Consider the following 22522-nt stretch of genomic DNA (forward strand, 5'->3'; position numbering starts at 1 on the left):
TACCATGAAATGTAGATTATTTTTATAAATTCAGACAAAATAGCACTTGGGACTTTAAATATTTACTGATATGAATAAAGGTAATATGGTAAAGCTAATGGCATACTAGATGAAATAATTGTAATATTCTCAAAAAGAAAGCAAATACCTCCTGGTATTTGTTCTCAATTGACTTTAAGGTTAAAATTAATAATTAAAAAATCTTTTCATATTAAAATTCCCAAAACAAATCCACTGCCATTGAGTTGATGTAGACTCACGGTGACCCTATAGAGGGTCTCTGAGACTGTAAACTTCCACGAGAGCAGAGTGCCCTATTTTCCTCCCAGAATGCCTGGTGAACTTGAACCTTGTGGTTTGCAGTCCAATGCCTACTCAGCAGATTACAAGGGCTCCTTGATATTAAGGTTACTTTCTCTAAAACACACAAGTTCAGGAGATAAACACAACCTAAAGGGTAAATGGAACAAGAGGAAACAAACAAAAACCCAAACTAACTGCTCTAGAATCAATTTTGTCTTACAGTGATCCTATGGGATAGAGTTGGACTGCTTCCTAGGGTTTTTGGAGGCTGTAAAACTTTTCAGGAGTAGATAGCCTCAGCTTCCCCCGGAGGATTGGCTGATGGATTTGAACTGCTGATCTTGTGGTTAGCGGCACAAAGTACAAACCACTACACCTCCAGGGCTCCAAGATAAATAAACAAAGCTTTATTTAGCATCTTTTCAGTGCTGAAGGCTAACTTTATACTTTATTTGCATTTACACTTATGGTGTTTTGAAGTGGAAGGTTTTAAAAATAGCTTTATTGGTATAAGTTATATATAACTTAATTGTTCAGTCATATTAAGAAGAGTGATGTAATCATCACCGTAGTACATTTCAGAACATTTTCTCCTTGTTGTTAGCTCCCCATTTCCAGCCTACCTCTCCTGCCATGCCCCTAAACGGATTATTAAAATTTAGTTACTGTCTCTATAGATTTACCTATACTATAAAGTTTTAACTCCAATGGTCACGAGCACTTCAGTGAGGCAAGATTTGGCCTCTTGTTGGTTCTACCTGGGATAGGTTGATGAGTGCAGGGCTTAAAACCTCCTCTTCAGGGGGCCTACCTGGACTGGTGGTATCCACTCTCATCCTGGCAATCAGTCTTCTGTCTTGTCAGACCTGACACTGAACAAGTAAAGTTCGCTCTATCAAAGGGAGCCCTAAGGATATTTACTTTTTATGACAACACAGCTAATGATCTATAATCAAAATTACAATATATAGTAATTAGATATACCATTGAACTATCAACTGGAGAGCCCTTTTCCAAGCAGTAATTGCTCCTAAAAAAGTGACACTTGTTCATGCTAACCCTGTGGTAGTTACATAATCTGTTGTCAATTTGAGACTATTAAGAGTGAAATGGTGGAGTTTAGCCTGTCAATCAAGTCGCAGCTTTATGACATCATTTGGAGGCGCTAAGGAGATAAATAGCTGGCTGGAGGCAGGACACTCCCTGTGAGACATTTCTGCTGACAAGACACATGGAGCTACACTAGAGTCTTGGAGCTGGAGGAGCCACGTGGAAACCCTGCCAGTGCTGAGATGCTTCCACTGCCACCGGATCCACAAGACTTTCCATTCCCAGGCCTGTGATCTTCCTGCATTTGGCATCATTGCATGTGTTGTGTGAGTCTCAAGAGGAATTCATAGGCAAATATCAGACTTATAGGCTAATATTAAACTCATGGACTTGATCTGAATTGGGCTGGGATGTTTTAATGTTGCATAATTGCTTCTTGATATAAAGCGCTCTTAAAAACATATGAGTGTCTATGAATTTGTTTCTCTAGTCAACCCAGACTAACACAACCTCCACACTCAGAATAAAGCAGATTCAGCACAGAGTTGCTTTTCAAGCTATAATTTTATATTGATGACTTTCTCTACTTTTTCATCTCTAATAAAATAATGATTAAAATTGGCTGAGAATCATTTATTCCCTCTTAATTAAGACATCTGTAGTGATTTATGAAGCAGAGGATCATCTTGTAGAAAACTGGTTCTAAATGTCATGTCCTTCTGACAAATACCATTTTAGATTAATGATGATTTGCTTGGTGCTATCAAGTCAGTTCTGACTCATAGTGATCCATGTGCATAAAACAAAGTACTGCCTAGTCCTGCACCATCCTCACAATTATGATGTTTGGGCCCATTTTTACAGCTATTCTGTGAATCCATCTTGTTGCATATCTTCCTCTTTTTCTGATGGCCTTCCAAGTATAATGTCCCTCTCTAGGCACTGGACCCTCCTGATGACATGTCCAGAGTTCATGAGAGGAAGTCTTGCTATCCTTACTTCTAAAGGACATTCTGGCTGTACTTCTAACACATTTATTAATTCTTCTGGAAGTCCCTGATATATTTGATGTTCTTAGTCAGCATCATAATTCAAATACACCAATTCTTCTTTCATCTTCCTTATTTATTGTCCAACTTTCACATGTATATAACACAATTGAAAATATCACTGCTTGGGTAAGAGGAAAAGAACAGGTGAAACAAAACTGGTTGGCATATCACACGAAAAAGTTAATTGTGATAATTTTTTTAAAAAGATGAGTATACATAGAGGGGTCTAGGAGAGGAGATGGGTCAATCGGTGCGCTGTAGTACCGATGAAGAACACTCCCTGCCCTTGATATTCCTGTAATTTTGCTGAAATAGGAACATGAAGAAGTATTAAGTTAAATATGAGGTATTATGAGAACTACAACCAAAGGGTTCTCTCCCATAAAGTAAAATTTAAATACAAACAATGATACTCAATGAAGACTTCTTCCTGCCTTGAAGCTTTTTTAATCATTAATTTCTAGGGTGTACAACTTGACTTCTTTAGTCTACACACAATTTTAGGAAAATACTGAATATTTTAGGGACATGCACACATGCAAAATAGTCTAGTAATTGCTGGAAAGAAATAGTATAAAAGAAAACATTTAAAAAGCAGAGCTTGCAGAAGCAACAAAGTCCACATGGAAGAACACACCAGCCTGTGCAATTGAGTGGTCCCGAAGGGATCAGTTACCAGGCATCAAAGAACAAAAAATCATATCATTGACTGCACACCTCCATGATAGGATCGCTGAAGACAAATGGGTGCATAAGCAAATGTGGTGAAGAAAGCTGATGGTGCCCGGCTATCAAAAGAGATAGTGTCTGGGGTCTTAAAGGCTTGAAGGTGAACAAGCGGCCATCTAGCTCAGAAGCAAATAAGCCCACATGGAAGAAGCACACCGGCCAGTGCGATCACGAGGTGCCCAAGGGACCAGGTATAAGGCATCATGCAAAAAAAATAAAAAGATATAAGTGTGTGTATGTATGTGTATACGTATATATGTATGTGTATATATATATATATATATATCATATTAAATGAAGGGGGAAGTGCAGAGTGGAGACCCAAGGCCCAAGTGTCGACCAATGGAGATCCCCTCATAGAGGGGTTTAGGAGAGGAGATGGGTTAATTAGGGTGTGAGGTAGTATCGATGAAGAACACAGCTTTCCCCCAGATCCTGGATGCTTCCTCCCCCCAACTACCATGATCCGAATTCTACCTTGCAGGGCTGGATAGGACAGAGGCTGTACACTGGTGCATATGAGGGTTGGAGGTACAGGGAATCCAGGGTGGATGATACCTTCAGGACCAAGGGTGTGAGGGACGATGCTGGGAGAGTGGAGGGTGAGTGGGTTGGAAAGGGGGAACTGATTACAAGGATCCACATGTGACCTCTTCCCTGGGAGAGGGACAGCAGAGAAGGGGGGAAGGGAGACTCCGGATAGGGCAAGATATGACAAAATAATGATGTATAAATTACCAAGGGCATATGAGGGAGGGGGGAAGGTGGAGGGAGGGGCAAAAAAAAGAGGACCTGATGCAAGGGGCTTAAGTGGAGAGCAAATGCCTTGAGAATGATTGGGGCAGGGAATGTATGGATGTGCTTTATACAATTGATGTATGTATATGTATGGATTGTGGTAAGAGTTGTATGAGTCCCTAATAAAATGTAAAAGAAGAAAAGAGAAAAAAATGATTAGGGCAAAGACTGTACAGATGTGCTTTATACAATTGATGTATGTATATGTATGAACTGTGAAAAGAATTGTATGAGCCCCAATAAATTGTTTAAATAAATAAATAAATAAAAAGCAGAGCTTGTCCGATGGTCATTTCTGTCTTTTTGGATAATATGTGCCCCATCGATTTGATTAAAGTTAAGCTACTTCTGCTAGAAAGATTTAAAGTCAAATTACAAGAGAAAGAAACAACTAAAGATCAGACTGTATTCAAATTAGTAGGCCTCAGGAAGTTGGTAATCATAAAAATTGGGCAGGTGAGGTCTGTCAGAATTAGAAAAGGGCAAACTCTCCTAATTTCACTGATAACCAGGGGAGTGGGGGGAGGAAAGAGTGGGAACAGGAGTGGAACCTGGAGGGAAGCAGAGTTCTGTTTGTAACCTAAACAGACTTCAAAGGTTTTAGTTTCTCAAAATAATAGTTTGCTTAAGAAACAAACAGTGAAGAGGAAAAAAAAACAAACTCTAGATGGGGTCCTGGTGGCATAGTGGCTTACTTGTTGCACTGCTAACCACAAGGTGAGGAACTCAAAACCATTAGCCATTCCTTGGAAGAAAGAGGAGGCTTTCTACTCCCATAAAGAGTCTTGGAAACCCACAGTTGTACTCTCTCCTGCAGGGTCAACATGTCTTCGAATGGAATCGATGGCAGTAAGATTTGGACCACCACTATTTTTGTAAATTAAAAAACAAACAATATAAGTTTTTTTGTAGTGTTACTTATTTTAAAATTATCTTTGGATTCCAGACTTTGATACCTAGGAACTTATTAGTGCCAGAAGCCCTAGTCCATGAAGAATGAATGGACTAGGCATTAAGAGCGGGGTCAAACTGACTAGAAATTCCAACTTCTTATTCTAATTTAATACTCCTTTCTCTCCACTGTTGGATTCTAATTTATAAAAGGATTTCACAGAGATGCACCTTTTACTTACAAAGGAAGTAAAGTAACATTTGAACTATAAAAGGAGGTAATCATTCACATTTTGGTATAGTATTCAGAATTTCATTGTAATATTACAACAAAGAATTAACTCAGTTCTCGTTAATACAGTTTATATTCATCATCTCTCTCAAGTACAGAATAGTATAAAATTTCTTGGGAGTCTCTCAGGTAACTACAAATAACCCCAATTGAGGGGATAGATATTCTTAACAGAATTCCTACTAATAAATGTAGAACAAATGACAGACTAAGAAAGTCCCCATTGTGCCACCACAAATGAAGTAACTGTATTGACAAGACATTCATTGGGGTCTTTCACGAATACTTGAAGTGGGATAGTCAGGCATGGTGGACCTCCAGACATGATGTAATTTTAAGCATTTATTTAAGAAGCATCCTTGCCAAAAAATTTAAATTTGATTTTAATCGGCTCTGTAGAGCAAGTAGATGAATCCCTAATGTGAGAAATTCCACAGGACAAATGAGAAGTGACCTAGTTCCTTCAACTAGTCCATGACAGGGCTAAAAAGAGAGAGAGAGAGAGAGAGAGAGAGAGAGAGAGAGAGAGAGAGAGAGAGAGAGAGAGAGAGACAGGCTGTAGATAAAAATAGGCCCAAGACAGATGACCAAATAGATGCGATCTGTGGACTCTGACTGCAAAGAAGACATCTTTAAACAAGACTGTCTTGAGACAACAGGGCAAATCTGAATAGGGTCTAGTTATTAGATTATACCAAAGAGTAATTATTCATTTTAAGTGTAAGAATGGCATTTTGTTTCTTTAATAAAAATGCTCTCAGTTTTAGAGATGCAAATAGAAGTATGCCATGGTTAAGTATCTGGGACTTCTGATGACAGTTGAGTCTGTGTGGAGGGGCTATGAGAGTAGATTGTGCTAACTCTGTTTTTGATTAGGTTTAGAGTTTTTCTTACTAAAAAAATTGAAAAGACCTTCACTTAGCAGAGAAGCCTGAAAAGCAGCAATAACTTTAATAGGTAAATGTATTAAATAATACCAACATTATGGAAAAGGATCAATGAAAATGTTACGTGGCAGTGATCACTTAGGAGTTGGCTGAGTTAGATGCAAGACATGTAATCATATAATTAGACAGCTTGTATAATAAATATTGTTTTATTCCTGAAGGAGGTTATTTCATGGGAAATCTGAAGTAGAGAACAGGTAGTTGTGTAGGCTACATTTAATGCAAAACAAACTTAGGAATGCAACTGTCTGATTTCTCCCCTGAAAGCTGTGCTGTCCTTTTATGCAATTCTAGTGCTATGAAGGGAGGTGGTAATGAATTGAAATAGAGATAATTGAGACATAGAAAATAGAAGTCACAGCTGCATTCTGAACTGATTGCTTGAGGTTTTCTTTTAGTGCAATCATTTGATTTCTTTTCTAAGGATCCAGTGTCCTTTTTACATCCCTCCTGAAACAGTATTTAATTTTTAGTATGCATTACTCATATGGTATTTCACAGCCAATGCAAAGGTTCTTTAGAACTCAATTTTCAAGTTATCTTTCAAGTAGTTCAAAGTAGAACAAACAAAAAAATCAATAGCCGTACAGAAACCTCTTCAAAGCATAAATCATATTCTAATAAAGTTGTGGTTCTTAACCTTTAATTTAGAATATGGACCCTGTGAAAACCTTTCTACCAGGAAAACAAAACCAAATCCCAAACTACATGTTTTTCAAAGGATTTTATTTTAGTCCAGACAGTCACTATTAGAGAATTGTATAATATAGTGTTCTAATGGGTTAGCAAATTCAAAACCAAATAAACATTCACTGACACCACACTAAAGGCCTCTGGTAAATTGGCTTTTTTTTTTCAGTCCCATCCTCACTAGTACTCTACATAGCATACTGCAGTCAAATGCAAGAACTGATGCCTTCTTATCATTGTTCTGATTAGTTTCAGCATCTGAACACCCCAGGTTATCACCAATTATCTGAAGACATCCAATCATCTTTCAAACAATACTATGTGTGTAAAACTTTCCTTAATTCCCCAACCCTGGTCTTTTGTCTTCTAGACTTCCTATTTAGGACCTGCTTTTATCCCATTTTGTATCATTGTCTACTAAGTAATTGTCTAATCTGGTATTTTCTGTGGCCCACCAGTCAAAATGAAAATTCTTACCACCCTGTGGTAGGTTGACTAGTAGCTCCCCAAACACAATGTCCTTGTCTTAACTCCCAGGCCCTGTAAAGTGAAGGCTCCTCAGATAACCTCGTCCGGAATTTATGGGTGGACCCCAAATTCTATAAGTATCTTCAAAAACAGGAGAGTAAGGAAAAAGGCATGTGAAGATTGAGTCAGAGATTAGAGTTCTGGAGCCACAAACCAAGAACTGCCTGGAGCCACCAGAATCTGGAAGAGGCAAGATGGATTCTTCTTCAGAGTCTTCAGAGCATGTGTAGTTCTGCTGACATCTTGATTTTAGACTTCTGGCCTCCCGGGCAGTGAGAAAACACACTCTGTTGCTTTAAGCCACCAAATTTGTGACGACAGCCCTGGGGAAACAAATATGTTCCTCTGCCCCATTCCAATGTTAATAGATCACTTTTACTTACTTCAGTAGTTCTGAATTGTTCATTACTTCAACAGCATTACAACAACAAATAAACTCACTGCCATCATAGTGACCCTATAGAACAAGGTAGAACTGACCCTGGGGATTTCCAAGACTGTAACTGTTTACAGGAGTAGAAAGTCTTTCTCTCTCGGACCAGGTAGTGATTGCAAACGGCTGACTTTGCAGTTAGTAAACCAATACCAAACCATAAACACTATACCACTAGGGAACGGTGGTAGGAGAAAAATTATATCCTTCCCTTTTGTATCCCCAACCCCCACCTAAACCCACTGCTGTGGATATGATTCCAACTCATAGCTACCCCATGTCGTATTCCTTCCAAACCTCTTCATTCTTCTGTTGTCTGCAAAGGTCTCTAGACTTTCTGTATCAATAGACTTTCTGAAAGTGCCAGTACTGGACAGCAACTGAACGGGGAAGAGACAATCAATGGTAACAGCAGGCAGGGGTTTTGGAGGATGAAGCTCTAGATTCTAAACCTGGCCTCTGACCTTATGAACCTGGACTAATTAGTTCTTTGATCTTTAGTTTTATGATCTATCAGTAATACTTTAAGGGCTAAAGAGTAAATGAGCAATACATGTAAAAGCTACAGATGTAAAAGGATTTCAGTTATAGGGATTAAATGAATGGAAATTATAATTTTCTGGGTATGATATTCTCCTGGCTATTAATATACTATTATGATTTTATTTTTCTTTTTTTTTACTGTAATCTTTTGCAATAACACAAAAATTTCTTCTGGCCTGTTTTCAGGGCCAATCAAGTAAAAACCTTTACATAAATTAGGTCAAATTATAAGATTCTCAACAAATTTTGGAAACTGTTTTGCAATTTCTTTTCCACTAAAGAAAAATAAAGTCTATACTTTTGATTTCCCTTCCCACCCATTTCCCACAAACTACATTAGCTCATACTCTAGTGTTTCATTATCTGCCAACCTTTGCTTTCGGTCCAAGATAAAGAACACATTTGGATATGAAACCTATATTCTATTTCAAAGTTGATACTGAGTACAACTTTATATGCTCAAGTTTGGAACAGAACAATAAAAAGACAGACGTAGTTCACAATTTTTTTGGTTTATCTAAATGAATTCAACATTAACACATAGGTACAAATGGTAGTGTATAGCCATTTAATCTCTCAATTTATGCAATTTTATTTAATTTATGCAATTTTATTTAAAGCGAATATAAGGCATATTGATAGATTATAAGTGTTGATAGATGATAAATATTACATTTGAGCATTCTATAAAGATATACATAAGTAACCTTCTATAGAGGCCTATATCTACATAAGAATAAGCTTTCTCATCAGATAAAAATTTGTACTCAGCCAAATGTCAACACTCAAAAGAAGATGAGAAGAATAGGTAAACACTGCGTAAAGAAAAGTTGATTAATGAAAACAGGAACTTTGAAAATAAGGGAGGGGAAGTTGTTCACAATATAAAAAGTTAGTGTAATTATTTTAATAATAAGCAGCTTTATTATGTTTTAAGAGCATTAAATCTCTATAAACTCAAGCTTCATTTAAACTCTTGCAGAGCAAATTCATAACTTAATGTGCGGTCCACTTGTAATGCTATTTAAAAAGTACCTTCCTTCCCTTAGCCACTCTTTGCTCCCGGTTTGTTCCCACTCCTTGAAGCACCATGGGAAGTCTCAGGAACTTTCTGCTATCAGATTTTAGGGCTGATGGAGGTCCCAGGCTGGTTTTCTGAAGAGTGGCCAACTGAAAGTAAGGCCACTGGTCAGGTTTTCCTGGGTCAACTGGCAGGTAACAAAGTGTCTAATTCTACCTGAGGGCCACATGAGTGGTAAGGACAGCAAACTCTAGAAGTTCAAAGAAGGTGAAGTCATGTCCTCCTGTTTTACGTAATCCTACAACTTTTCTCTGCGTTTAATTGTTTGTTTTAGCTTACGCTTTTATCCTGAAAAGCAGGGATCATCATCACTTCTGCTTACCACTGTGTCCCACAGGACAACCACTGGCACCAGTTCCTACTCAATATATAGGGAGATTAGTTCTTCCTTAAGAAAAATTTGACCAGGCTCAGTGAGCTGGCTTTCTATGAACTGCCTGAATTGGAATGCTCACAGTTTCCACCAAACCACCTACCATTCTTTTAGAATCCTAAATCTGACATTGTGATGTCTGAAGTACTTGGATAACTGGGGGAGTTCCTACTATCTACCTAGGAGAGAGGCAGAGAACTAACTGCTCGGGCCATTACTTCATGAAACAATTCCCATGATTACACATGGATCTAAATTTTAGCTTTTATCTCACATATTTTAACATCTAAAAATATTACCATGATTATTAAGCATACTTTCAAGGTATAAATCAAGGCAAGTGACAAAGGAATAAGATAAAACAATTCAATGCACAGAGAAGTTGTAGGATTACGTAAGACAGGAAGACATGACTTCGCCTTCTTTGAACTTGTAGAGTCTGCTGTTCTTGCCACTCATGTGGCCCTCAGAGTGGGTTCTACATGGCTGTCCCCATTCGTGTATATTTATCTTCCCAGCTAGCTAGCAACTGGACAGAAAAATGTCTTCTAGCTATTTAAGATCAGCGGTTCTTAAAAGTTTTTAAAAGTTTTAAAAGTCTTTAAAGGTTTCATTCACGCTCTTTTGCTGTGGTCTCTCTCAATCCTTTCTTTCCCCCTCCCCCCTCTCCCCCCTCTTTCTCTTCTCTTCTCTCTTCTTTTCTCTATCACCTTCTCTCCTTAATAAAAACCCATTTGGATCACCAAAAAAAAAAAAGTTTCATTCGTAGAAATAGTAATAATAAAAGTTTTAAAAGTTTCATTCACAGAAATAGTAATAATAAGCTTTATGTGGGATATCACAAAAAGAGAACCTCCCCTTTGGGTAAGCTAAGTAAACAGAGAACAGGACTTGACTTGAAATAAAATAATTCTATCAAGTGATCAAAATAATTTATTAAATGACCAAACTGCTAGGAACTGTTATGTGGGCCTCATCGGTCAATGGGTCACTTCAGCAATCTACAACATGGAGTCATTTTGGGACTAGAGGCAAAGGACTAGAAAAAAACAAAACCAAAAAACTGCTGAATAATCTTCATAGCCAATATACCTTAGGTATATAAATACTCTGAACAAAAAACAGAACAGTGACCAAGTCAGAGTCAGATATTATGTCCTGGGAGGTTATACAAGTAACTGTAATTGTTTTTCACGGAGTGAATTTATCTCCATATCAGTTCGTGAGTTTAACATTTTACATGTTATCTCATCTGACCCCAAAACAAACATTATTATTTCTATACTACAGATGAGGAAACAGAAGTTAGGAAACTGATCCCAGGCCACATGATTTAAAGGGAAGGTGCTGGAATATGACCCTTTCTTAGTTCCCTAGTGCTGCTGTAACACAAACACCATACAAGAGGTTGGCTCTGAAGAACAGAAATTTACTTTCTCACAGTTCTGGTTTCCTTGGTGATGGCCCTAGCTTTCAATGACTCCCTACACTAATAAGACCTCAACAGCATAACAAAAGAAACTCCTATTTCCAAAGAAGATCACATCAACAGGTTTATCAGCCACTGCCAATGAGTCTGTTCTGACTCAGACACATGCATGGAACAGAATAAAAGTTGCCCCATAGGTTTTCCAAGACTGTAAATATTTCTGGGAGCAGACATCTGTTTCATCTTTTTCCCATGGAGTGTCTGGTGGGTTTAAATCTCTGACTTTGCAGCTCTCCATCTGACACTTAACCACTGTGTTACCAGGGCTACTTTCAACAGGTACAAGGACCAGAAATTCACCTCATATTTTGGGGACACAACCAAGCAGTCTGACTCCAAAATCCAGCTGCTTAGATTACAATATTAAAAAAATTGTACTTACAAAAAAAAGTAATATAGGGGGAAATTAAATCATCAATATAGTTTATTTTCAACTCTAACAAAAAAGTGGTGACAAATTAAGGAAATAAATTAAAATAAGATTTCTGGTTAGAAATATTTAAAAAGCAAGAGCTAATCTACCTGTATATTAAGTAAGCACTTGTGCCAGTTGCTGTCTAGTAGGACAGAGCAATGAGCAGAAGCGATGAGGGTCTCTGCTTTCCTGGAGCTTTCAATAAGAATAACACATTAAAAATAAAAGAGAGAGAGATCAACAATATAGGAACATAAACAGGAACCTGTACACTACTGTTCACTGCTGTGTAGCACTTTCACAATAGACAAAGGTGGAAGCAACTAAAATGTGCACCAACAAATGATTGGAGAAACAAAATGCGGATAGACCTATAAGAGTATATTATGCAATCATAAAAAGAAATGAAATGTTGATACATGCCACAATATGGATGAACCTTAAAAACACTGTGTGGAGTAAAATAAAAGTCGGTGGCAAAAGGACAAATACTGTCTGATCTCATTTTCATGACATAAGCAAATAGACAGAAACCAAAAATAAATAGTGATTGCCAAGCGTGGAAGGGAGTTTCTCCTAGAAGGTAGATTTCTGTTAATGGTGGTGGAATTATTTGGTAATGGATATGGAGAATGGGTGCTCAACTTGAGGAATGTAAACAATGCCACAGAATCCCACATGTAGAAATAGTTGAGTTGGCATATATTTTGCTGTGTTTATCTTCATTTTAACTGAAATAAAAAAGTCAACAACAAAATTTCAGAGAATGGTATGCACTACAGAGGAAGTAGGAAGGAAATCAGACTTCTCTCTTGAGATACTGAACTAGGAAGATATCCCATAGGGGATGGAGGGGAGAGAGTTGTTTGTTGTTGTCATGTTTTAGTCTGTTCATAAAGGTGGGCAATTAGCAGAGCACATGTGTTGGCTGATGTGAATGGTCTTTGAAAAGAAGCTGATAAAGATGCAAGAGAGAGGGCACAAATGGAGGCAGGAGTTGGTCTCTGATAAGAGCAGACACATTTCCACATTGTAAAGTGAAGGAAGACAGGAAACATGGCCCTTCCTATAGAGGGTAGATTTCTTAATGTGGTGAGGAAGTTCCACTTGATAATTTTTAAATCCTCAATGAAGTACTTAAACAACAGAGAGGAATGGATAGAGTCCTGATGAGTTTAAGAAACCGGAAGGTAACTATATAAGCAAAAAGCAAAATAAAAACCAAAAACCTTATTAGATATCAGTGGTAGTTTTGCTGGGCAGTTCTAAGTATCCACAATAGATTTTTCATTATAAATCTGTCAGTTCTCTAGTAGTTCTGCCACTTTCTAAGGTGTATTTTTGCTTTATATGCACCTGATAACCTTTTGATCCCCAAAGTGATTGCATTATCACTGCATCAAGAAAATCTCTCTGATGTTAACTGGATATTTCCAGTGAAGATTCCATTAAAATTAAATAAGAAAAAAAAAAAAAGGCAAAACAAGCCAGGCACCTCCCTGACAACTGAGAAAGTGAGTGCTGGTCTGCATGGCTCTGAACATCTAGCAGTGCCCACTCTCCTGATCTCCCACTCACATTCCGAAACCACAATTCTGGCATAAGAGCTGCAACATTCAGAAGCGTTTCTGTCTGCCCAGGTACAAGGAAACAGAGACTTTACCTCTTCATGGAGGCATGCCAATACCACAAAGACCATATTGGGTGGGATGGTATGTGTGAACGTTTATGTGTTGGGTGTATTTTCTATAGTTATTTTTGGAAAATACAATCTACCAAACAAGCAACATGAAAGAAAAAAGATCATCATGAAATGTCTGTATACCAGGGATAAACAAAAGGTTCTAAAACTTTTCCAGAGAGAGAGAGCGTGAATGATGTGTGTGTGTGTGTGTGTGTGTGTGTGTTTGTGTGTGTGTGTGTGTGTGTTGGTGGTGGTGGAGAGTAAGTCCTATACAAAGGAATGGGGATCAGAATGGCATTGGATTTCTCATTAGAAACACACTGTAAACCAACAGAATATTCCTTCAAAAGGACACTGATTTTCCAACCCAAAATTCAACACTGAGTTAAACCACCATTCAACTATGAGGGTGAAATGAAGACTTCCAAAGACCCTGCAACTTTGACATTTTAGAAGGAATTTCAGACTTCGTATGTGCCCTTTCTCAAGAAGGGTAAGGAACACATGGGATGTAGGAAATAGGGGACTCAACACAGGAGGAATGCAAAGGGGATTCCCAAGATGATGACAAAGGGAAGTCCCAGGATTAGTTAAACCAGAAGCTCAAAGAGCAAATCGCAACAGGGTGAAATAGGAGAGGCATAGCTTCAGGAGAGCCATCTCCAAGGAAGAACAAACAAAACTGAGGGGTGACCTGAAAACACTGAGACATTAACAGCTCTGTTATAGAGTTTGTGGATGCACTAGTGATGGGTACAAAGAAAACTAAGCACACAGAAAACACAGCAACAAACAAAAGAGGCAATTAATTCAGGGGAAACAAAACTTGTCTAAAAAAGAAAATGTAGTTAACAGTGTTCAAGATTGCTCATCTATGAATAAGAAGTACATTGTCATAATAATATAAATACTGAATTCTGACTTAACTAGGAATTGTTATAGTTATGAATGCTGGATAGAGGGTGATGGTTGTGTGGGACAGCCACATCCTTAATTTCCTAAGTAAAAGCCCACAGATAATATTTAAAGCTGAAAATTCGAGAAATAGCAGTATAGGCTTTAAGAACCAAATAAATATGAAAGTAAGTAAGCAAAGGAACTGCTAAGAGTTAAAAATGGCTGCCTCATAGGGACTGGAAACTGAGACAGCAGAAAGGGACAAGGGGCTGGTATGGTAGTACTCTTTGTCTTCTATGTCCACGTCCAACATGTTCAAACAGAAAAAAAACAAACCCAAAATCAAACATTTAAGAGTACAGATTACAAACCTGTATGTCCTTAGACAAATCACATTTCTCTCTCTGTCCTACCTACTAAATGCAGAAAATATTTCTACTCTTAACTCATAAAAGGTAAAAAAGAAGACACACACACACACAAACACACCACTGAAACACTGAAAGCCACAGAATCTAAAGTGTAATTATCTTCCAAACATCCTATAATTAAGTTAAATCATATGAAATTGCTGATTTTTGGCCACTTTAAACTTTTAAAATAGCAATTCAATATAGTCCAAACTAATATAATAACATGCTCAAATACTGACATTAGAATGAACTGTGATTTGAAACAGAAAACAATTACTGATAGGGAATGCTCAATGGGGAAATCTACTTCATCATATCAGACACTTTGGGGGAAAATGCGTGCCACTTAGTTATTATGGCATTATCATGTTTGTTATTAAACCTTTAGCTAAAACAAACAGAAGGATTAACAAAGTAAAGAGGTAAACAGAAAATTTCAAAGGGCATCTCCAGATGACAAAATAGAATATTATAATGAAATGTGTACAATCTGGAAATGGAAAACCAAAAGGGCAGAACATTCTCAGCATTATCTGCAGCTAAAAGAACTGAAGGAAAATTACAAACTTTGAGTTGTAATATTGAACATGGTCAAAATATTGAATGACAAAGGAATCATCAAAAGAACAAAATAAACACAGTCTCTGTACCCAAAAGAACTGGTCGATTACCAACCACTTCAAGAGGTAGCATATGATCAAGAACTGATAGTACTGATGCACTGAAGGCATTAGTCAAGAAAAAGCAAGGTGCCAGGAATTGACGGAATGCCAATTAAGATGTTTCAACACACCAATAAGGCACTGACGGACTCATCCATGTATCAAAAATTTTGGAAGACAGTTAACTGGTCAACTAACTGGAAGAGATCCATAGTTGTGCCCATTACAAAAGAAAATGATCCAATATAGCATGGAATGAATGAGCAATGTCATGTCACATGCAAGTAAAGTTTTGCTGAAGATCATTACACAATGGTTACAGCAGCATATCAATAGGGAGCTTCCAGAATTTCAAGCTAGATTCAGAAGAGGACATAGGCACAGGAGATATCATTGCTGACATCTGATGGAACTTGCCAGGAAGCAGAGAATACCAGAAAGAGGTTTACTGTGTTTTATTGACTATGCAAAGTCATTCAACTGTGTGGACCATAAGAAACTAAGGAAAACACTGTACAGAATGGGAACTCCAGAATACTTAATTGTACTCAATAGGAAGCTGTACATAAACCAGTAGATAGTCATTCATATAGAACAAGGCGATACTGTGATTGAGAATCAGCAAAGGTGTACATGACATATTTATTCAGCCTGTATGCTAAGTAATCCAAGAAACTGAATACTGTATGGGTTTAAATCAGGAAAGGTGTGTATTACTCATGCATTGAACCTATAATAGCAATTACAACATTCAATCTGTGTGATGAGTAAAGAGTCTGAGTAGCTGGACTATACAAAGTATTGCATTGGGCAAATATGTTGCAAAAGACTTCTTTAAAATGTTAAAGAGCAAATATGTTAATTTGAGGACTAAGGGGTATCTGACCATAGCTAGGGTATTTTCAATTGACTCACAAGCATGTGAAAGCTGGACAATGAGTAAAAACTAGAGAGAAATGCTGTATTTGAAATATTGTTGGTGAAGAATACTGAAAGTAGCATGGAATGCCAGAAACACAACAAATCTAAGTTGGAAGAAATACAGCCTGTTGTTCCTTAGAAGCCAGAATGGTAAGACTTTGTCTCACAACTTTGGATATGGTATGTTATCAAGAAATGCCAAAAACCAGATACAGACTCAATGCCACTGGGTTGATTCTGAATCATAGGGACCCTATAGGGCAGATAAAACTTCTCCTGTGGGTTTATGAGATTTTAAATATTTACAAGACCTGATTGCCTCATCTTTCGCCATTAGAGCAACAGGTGAGTTTGAACTGCTGACCTTGTGGATAGCAGTTCAATGTATAGGCCACTATGCCACCATGGTTCCTTATCAGGAGATATCAGACACCCTGGAGAAGGATATGATGCTTGGCAAAGTAGAGGATCAGCAAAAGAAAATAGAAGGCACTCCGTAAGATGGATTGACCCAGTGGCTACAGGAATTGTGAGGATGGTGTAGGACTGGGCAGTGTTAGGTTCTATTACATGTGCACAGAGTTGCTGAGTCAATTGGTGGTACCTCACAACCACCACCACCACCACCACCACCACCACCACCACCACCACCACCACCACCACCACCACCACCACCACCACCACCACCACCACCACCCAGAAATGCTAAACTCAGAGATGGTAAGAATTTGTTAACTAGAATGCCGAACAATAAGGCCAAGTTGTATGTAGATACTTTTGTTGATACAAAAAAATAGCCAAGTCACTCTTGCAAAATTAAAGTTCCACTATATTGCGGCACTATGCAAGCCTATTTCAGTGATGATTCCGGTTTCATTCTGTTTATCTACAAGTTCCCCTTATGATTTGTTTCAAGGTGATTCCTGGAAAACATCCCACGCAGTGAAGACAGGCTGTTTACAAATGTATTAGGATGCCTTGCTATCAGTGACATGAGTTAATGAAACTTGTTTTAAATGCACCTACTGAGTTAAATTAATTGATTAAAACATTTATTCAAAACCTGTATCATAAAACCAAAACGTTTCCAATCGAAAAATTAACTTTAACCAATTTTAACTTCTACAAAAAAGAAAGAAAAGAAAAAGAACTTGACCATGGTAACATAAGGTAAGAATTTTCCCAAGAATAATGGATCCTCATCCAAGCAATGAGAAAATTTCTCTTCAAATTAAAAGCAAATGTTTGAAACTGAGGGAATATATAAAAACAGATGCTGTGGAAGACTGCTTAGTTTACATTTCATTTTACATTTAAAACTATCAGAAATGAAGACACATGAAAAAATATTTTAAAAGTCTTAGAGAAAACCAAACCCATAGAGTTAAACAGTTGATCATTCCAAAATGCTTAGCATTGGACTGCTAAGCTAAGTGAAAATTGGCGGTTCAAACCCACTAGCTACTCCTTTGGAAAAAAGATGAGGCTGTCTGCTCCCATAAAGATTTACAGTCTCAGAAACACAGAGGGTCAAGATGAGCCAGAGTCAACGCTATGGCAATGGTTATGTTAGTGAATATGCATCTGAAATAATTTCTTTTTCAAAGAAATCATTTTATTGGGGACTCATACAACTCTCATCACAACCCATACATCAATCCATTGTATGTCAAGCACATTTGCACATTTGTTTCCCTCATCATTCTAAAAATATTTGCTTTCTACTTGAGACCTTGGTTATCAGCTCATTTTTCCCTCCTTCCTCGTCCCTCCTTCCCTCATGAACCCTTGATACTTTATAAATTATTATTATTTTGTCATATCTTACACTGTCAGACATCTCTCTCCTTTCACCCACTTTTCTGTTGTCTGTTCCCCAGGGAGGAGGTTATATGTAGATCCTTATAATCAGATCCCCCTTTCTACCCCACCTTCCCTCTACCCTCCGGTATCGCCACTCTCAGCACTAGTCCTGAAGGGATCATCTGTCCTGGATTCCCTGTGTTTCCGGTTCCTATCTATACCAGTGTAAAACCTCTGGTCTAGCCAGATTTGTAAGGTAGAATTGGGATCATGATACTGGGTGAGAGGAGGAAGCATTTAGGAACTAGAGGAAAGGTATATATTTCATTGTTGTTACACTGCACCCTGACTGGCTCATCTCCTCCCTGAGAACCTTCTGAAAGGAGATGCCCAGTTGCCTAATCTGTACTCCCCTCATTCACAATGATTTGATTTTTTGTTCTTTAATGCCTGATCCCTGATCCCTTTGACACTTCTGATCACACAGGCTGGTGTGCTTCTTCCATGGAGGCTTTGTTGCTTCTGAGCTAGATGGCCGCTTGTTTATCTTCAAGCCTTTAAGACCCCAGATGCTGTATCTTTTGGTAGCCGGGCTCCATCAGCTTTCTTTACCACATTTGCTTGTACACAGTTGTCTTCAGCGATCCTGTCGGGGAGGTGTGTATCATGGAATGCCAATTTAATAGAATAAAGTGTTCTTGCATAGAAGAAGTACTTGAGTGGGGGCCCAATGTCCATCTGCTGCCTTAATATTAAACCTATAAATTTATGCACATAGATCTATTTCCCCATCCTCATATATAAATATATATACATATGTACATGCCTGTATTTAGACCTCTATACATGCCCTTTGCCTTCTAGTTCTTTCCTTTATTTTCTTTTAGTTTCCTCTTGTCCCACTATCATGATCAGCCTTCATTTGGGTTTCAGTAATTCCTCTCGGTTACATTGCCCTTGATCAATCCCTACCAGGCCTCTCACCCTCCTTGCCACTAATTTTGGCTCACTTTTTTGATCCCTTGTCCCTGGTTGGTCAACACCACCCCCCTCTCCCATGTCCTCCCCCCGGAATCATCGGTCCTGTTGTTTTCTCCTCCAGACTGTTCATCCAGCCTATCTTATATAGATAAACCTGTAGAGATAATAATATGCACAAAAAGACAAGACATAGCAAGACAAAGCGACAAAAGAAAACACAACGAGGACAACAACAAAAACACCAATGACCAAAAAAAAAAGGGGGGGGATATATACAAAAAATAAAAAGTAATAAAAAGAAAAACCTGTAAATAATTCAAGGTCTGTTCCTCTTGTTGTTCTGTTGCCTGTAGTGTTTTGCCTCGGTGTGGTGGGATCAGATCCGGTGGAATTCCCACACTGTGTATCCAGTGTTGTTCCCCGTAGGGCCATGGGTCAGTGAGGAAAGTCATGTCTCATAGTGGGGCCAGCCACATGGTCCACTCATTGGCTATTCTGAGCGGGGATATTGTCCTCCAGGCTCTACTCTCTTTTCCTCCCCCTGCATGTGCTTCCATGTGCTCTGATCATACATGTCCCTCTCCCTGAACTGCAGCTTCAGTGCTGTCCTCTAAACTAAATTCTTCTGGGGGGACCCCTCGATTCCTTTAACACTGCTATTTTTAATCAATTAAAATAAAAACTCACAGCCACTGAGTCCATTCAGACACACAGAACCACTCTCACGGGTTTCAGAGACATTAACTCTTTATAGAAGTAGAAAGGCTCTTCTTTCTCCCTGGGAGTGGCTGATGGTTTTGAACTGCTGATCTTGCCGTTAGCCAGTGCATAGCCACCATGCCACCAGGGCTCCCTTTTTAATATCTTGAAGGTATGTTCCTTATAACTTAGTTTAGCCTTACTTCCATCATTTTGCAACATTCCAAGGTAAAAAAGAAAGTGAAAATCACCATGCAACCAAAGTCACAGCTATCTTCTGAAACTTAAAAAGACACATTCGAAATGGCATCTGCCTCTTTTTAATTGGCCCACATCAACTTTCCAAAGACAAGTAGCAAAGCCAGGGCAGGCAGTCCAACTAAGCCAAAGTCTGGGTACCTGTAGAGAGCTTGCTGCTCTCTCTGGGGATAAGGACAATGAAAAAAGGTGTTCTGTTTTCCAGTAATCCTGTAAGAGGAGCCATTGAGCTGGGCTATGCAACCAGACAACAGAATGCAGGAGGGTAAAAAAAAAATTCAGATCAAAGCAAGGGCGCATGCCAGGTTAATATGCAATAAAATCCTTTGCCAAAGCATTAAGGGGAGGGAAAAACACACACCAAAAAAAAAAAAAAAAACCCTCAACAATAACAAAAAAAACAAAAAACAAAAAAACGACAAGGAGGTGGAAAGAACCTGCTGGACCACCTTGGTATTAGCACAAGGAGGCAGGAAGAAACAAAATCTGCCTGCATTGAAGAGCCGAGAAAAATAATCTCCGGGTTTCTACTGGAGCATTCCTATGTACAAGAATATGAGCCCACAGACGTATTAACAATGAATTAAACCCAGAATGCAATGACCTATATGTACTGGAATCCTCCCAAGTATACATATATGAATTTATTACCACCAACGAAACCCCAGCGCAGAGTGTTCTAGATGTACAGCTATCTGAGTATATCGATATGTTTTCAGTGAACAGAACCCATTGATTTTACCGTAAGGAACAACAACAAAATGCTCTTTCAAATAACATCAGAGTAAATAACATTGCTGTTGAAGCAATACGTCTCCCCCCCCCCCCACCTTATAGCCTCTTTCATGAGCTCTCAATCTCAAATTTCATAGGTGCCTCCAACACACACACACACACACACACACACACACACACACTCATGCACATGTACCATAAGGTATCTGGAAACAAAGGAGGGTCTTTAATTCTCTGATCTGTGGACACACACACACACACACACACACACACACACACACACACACATGCGCGCGCGCACGCATCGATGAAGAGGCCACTACATGACTTTCATTAATGAATAAGTCGCATCGAGACGTCTCAACCGGGACCACAGCCGGGCAAACTGTGACAAACGGGCACGACAAGCGCCACAAAGAAAGGGGAGGAGTAGATCGGGACCAGGAAAACACTGCCATGCCGCACCCCCCCAAAGCGCGCTCCCATCGCCAACACACGGGCAGCCGTCCTCGCCACCCTCCTCCTCCTCAGCCGAGACTCCCACGCCCGGCGACCCGATGCAGGGCACGGGGCGCGGCTACCTGGCGGATGCGCCCCCAGCCCGTACGAGGCGCCACGAACTCGCCCTCGGTGACCTCTCGGTCACAGACCCGCGCCGACCTTTGTAGGGAACCCACCTCCCGGCCTCGCCGGACCCTCCGCATCTCCCTCCCGGCGCCAGCCCCTCACCCTTCCCCTCCTAGCGCCAGCGAGGCTGGGTGCCAGGGCAGTGTCGGCAGCGAGGTTGGCGCGGGCCCGCGGTCTCCTCAGCATCCCCGGTCCGGAGTCCTCCCGGTCCCCTCAGCCCGGACACCGGGGCCGCGGCCCTGGGCGCTTTCCACCGTCGCACGTCCACTTACTCGGGCGCGCCGGCGGCGACGGCGTGCGTGCGTGCGGGACTTCTGAGCCGGGCGGCGGGCTGCAGGGGCCAGCGTCCGTCGGGACCCGGAGCTGCTGAGGCGTCTGAGGCGGCTGAGGCGGCGGCGGCTGAGGCGGCGACAGACTGCGCTCCGCCGCCCCCAGCGAGGGGCGGGCCCGGCGGGGGAGGGGCGGGCGCCGCGCCTCTCATTCATGCGGCGGGGGCGGGGCGAGGGACCCGGATGCCCGGACAGCCCCGCCTACCTTGCCGAGGGCTTGGCGGCTGGGGGTTGCAGTGCGCAGGCGCGGTGCCTCCCAACCCGTCCGGCTCCCACCCCGCCCTCAGGTTAGGTCCCTCGGGTTTGGGGAATCCGGCTCTGCGGGTACGTGAGTAAAGGCAGAGCTGCGGCCAACAGTCCCCCAACCCCGTCTGTGTACTACTTTCACATACTCTGTAAGCATTTTTTTAAAAGTAGAACCTTGGAATATCACGTCCTTTCCCCCCGCCCTCTTCCCATGGCCTTTTTAAGACCCAGCCTCCCGGACCGCGGGGTATAGAGATGGACACGAGGGTGTCCATTAGTTTAATTGGGGAGACGGTGCATAACATCCCGTTCCTCCGTGTGTCCCTTGAGTGCCGGGACTGCTGTGATGAATGAGACCCCGATTGCCCAGGTGGCAGAGAAGTCTGCAAAGAGCAGCGCATCCCTTTATTTATGTACATTAACCCAGCCCCTTCTTTCTTCCCACTGTTCTTAGTGCCCGTGCCCCGCCCCCCCCAGTCCCCTGAGGTCCTCCGTCCCTTTCCAAGCCCCCTCACTAAAACTATAAATAGCGCAGTGACTTAACTTTGGGAAGCAAAAGCCATTGTGGAAAGTGCCTGTAGGCAAGTTCCTTCTGTTTTGGCAAACCACGAACCTCCAAAGCAAGAAGGAAGTAAAGAGAGAAACATCCGTGA

At 40.2% G+C, this 22522-nt stretch overlaps 1 protein-coding gene across 1 annotated transcript in view; it reads right to left on the minus strand.

Moving 5' to 3' along the window:
* The window catches only part of RNF24 (ring finger protein 24), an 82323-nt gene extending 60597 nt beyond the window's left edge, over window positions 1–21726 (minus strand). The window contains exon 1 of the mRNA XM_075563957.1: window positions 21567–21726. The gene's annotated coding sequence lies outside the window, so the exon portion shown is untranslated. The remainder of the gene's footprint in view (window positions 1–21566) is intronic.
* Between the last annotated feature and the right edge of the window lie 796 nt (window positions 21727–22522).

Source organism: Tenrec ecaudatus, chromosome 12, assembly GCF_050624435.1.
Source record: "Tenrec ecaudatus isolate mTenEca1 chromosome 12, mTenEca1.hap1, whole genome shotgun sequence".
In the NCBI taxonomy this organism is placed as follows: Eukaryota; Metazoa; Chordata; class Mammalia; order Afrosoricida; family Tenrecidae; genus Tenrec; species Tenrec ecaudatus.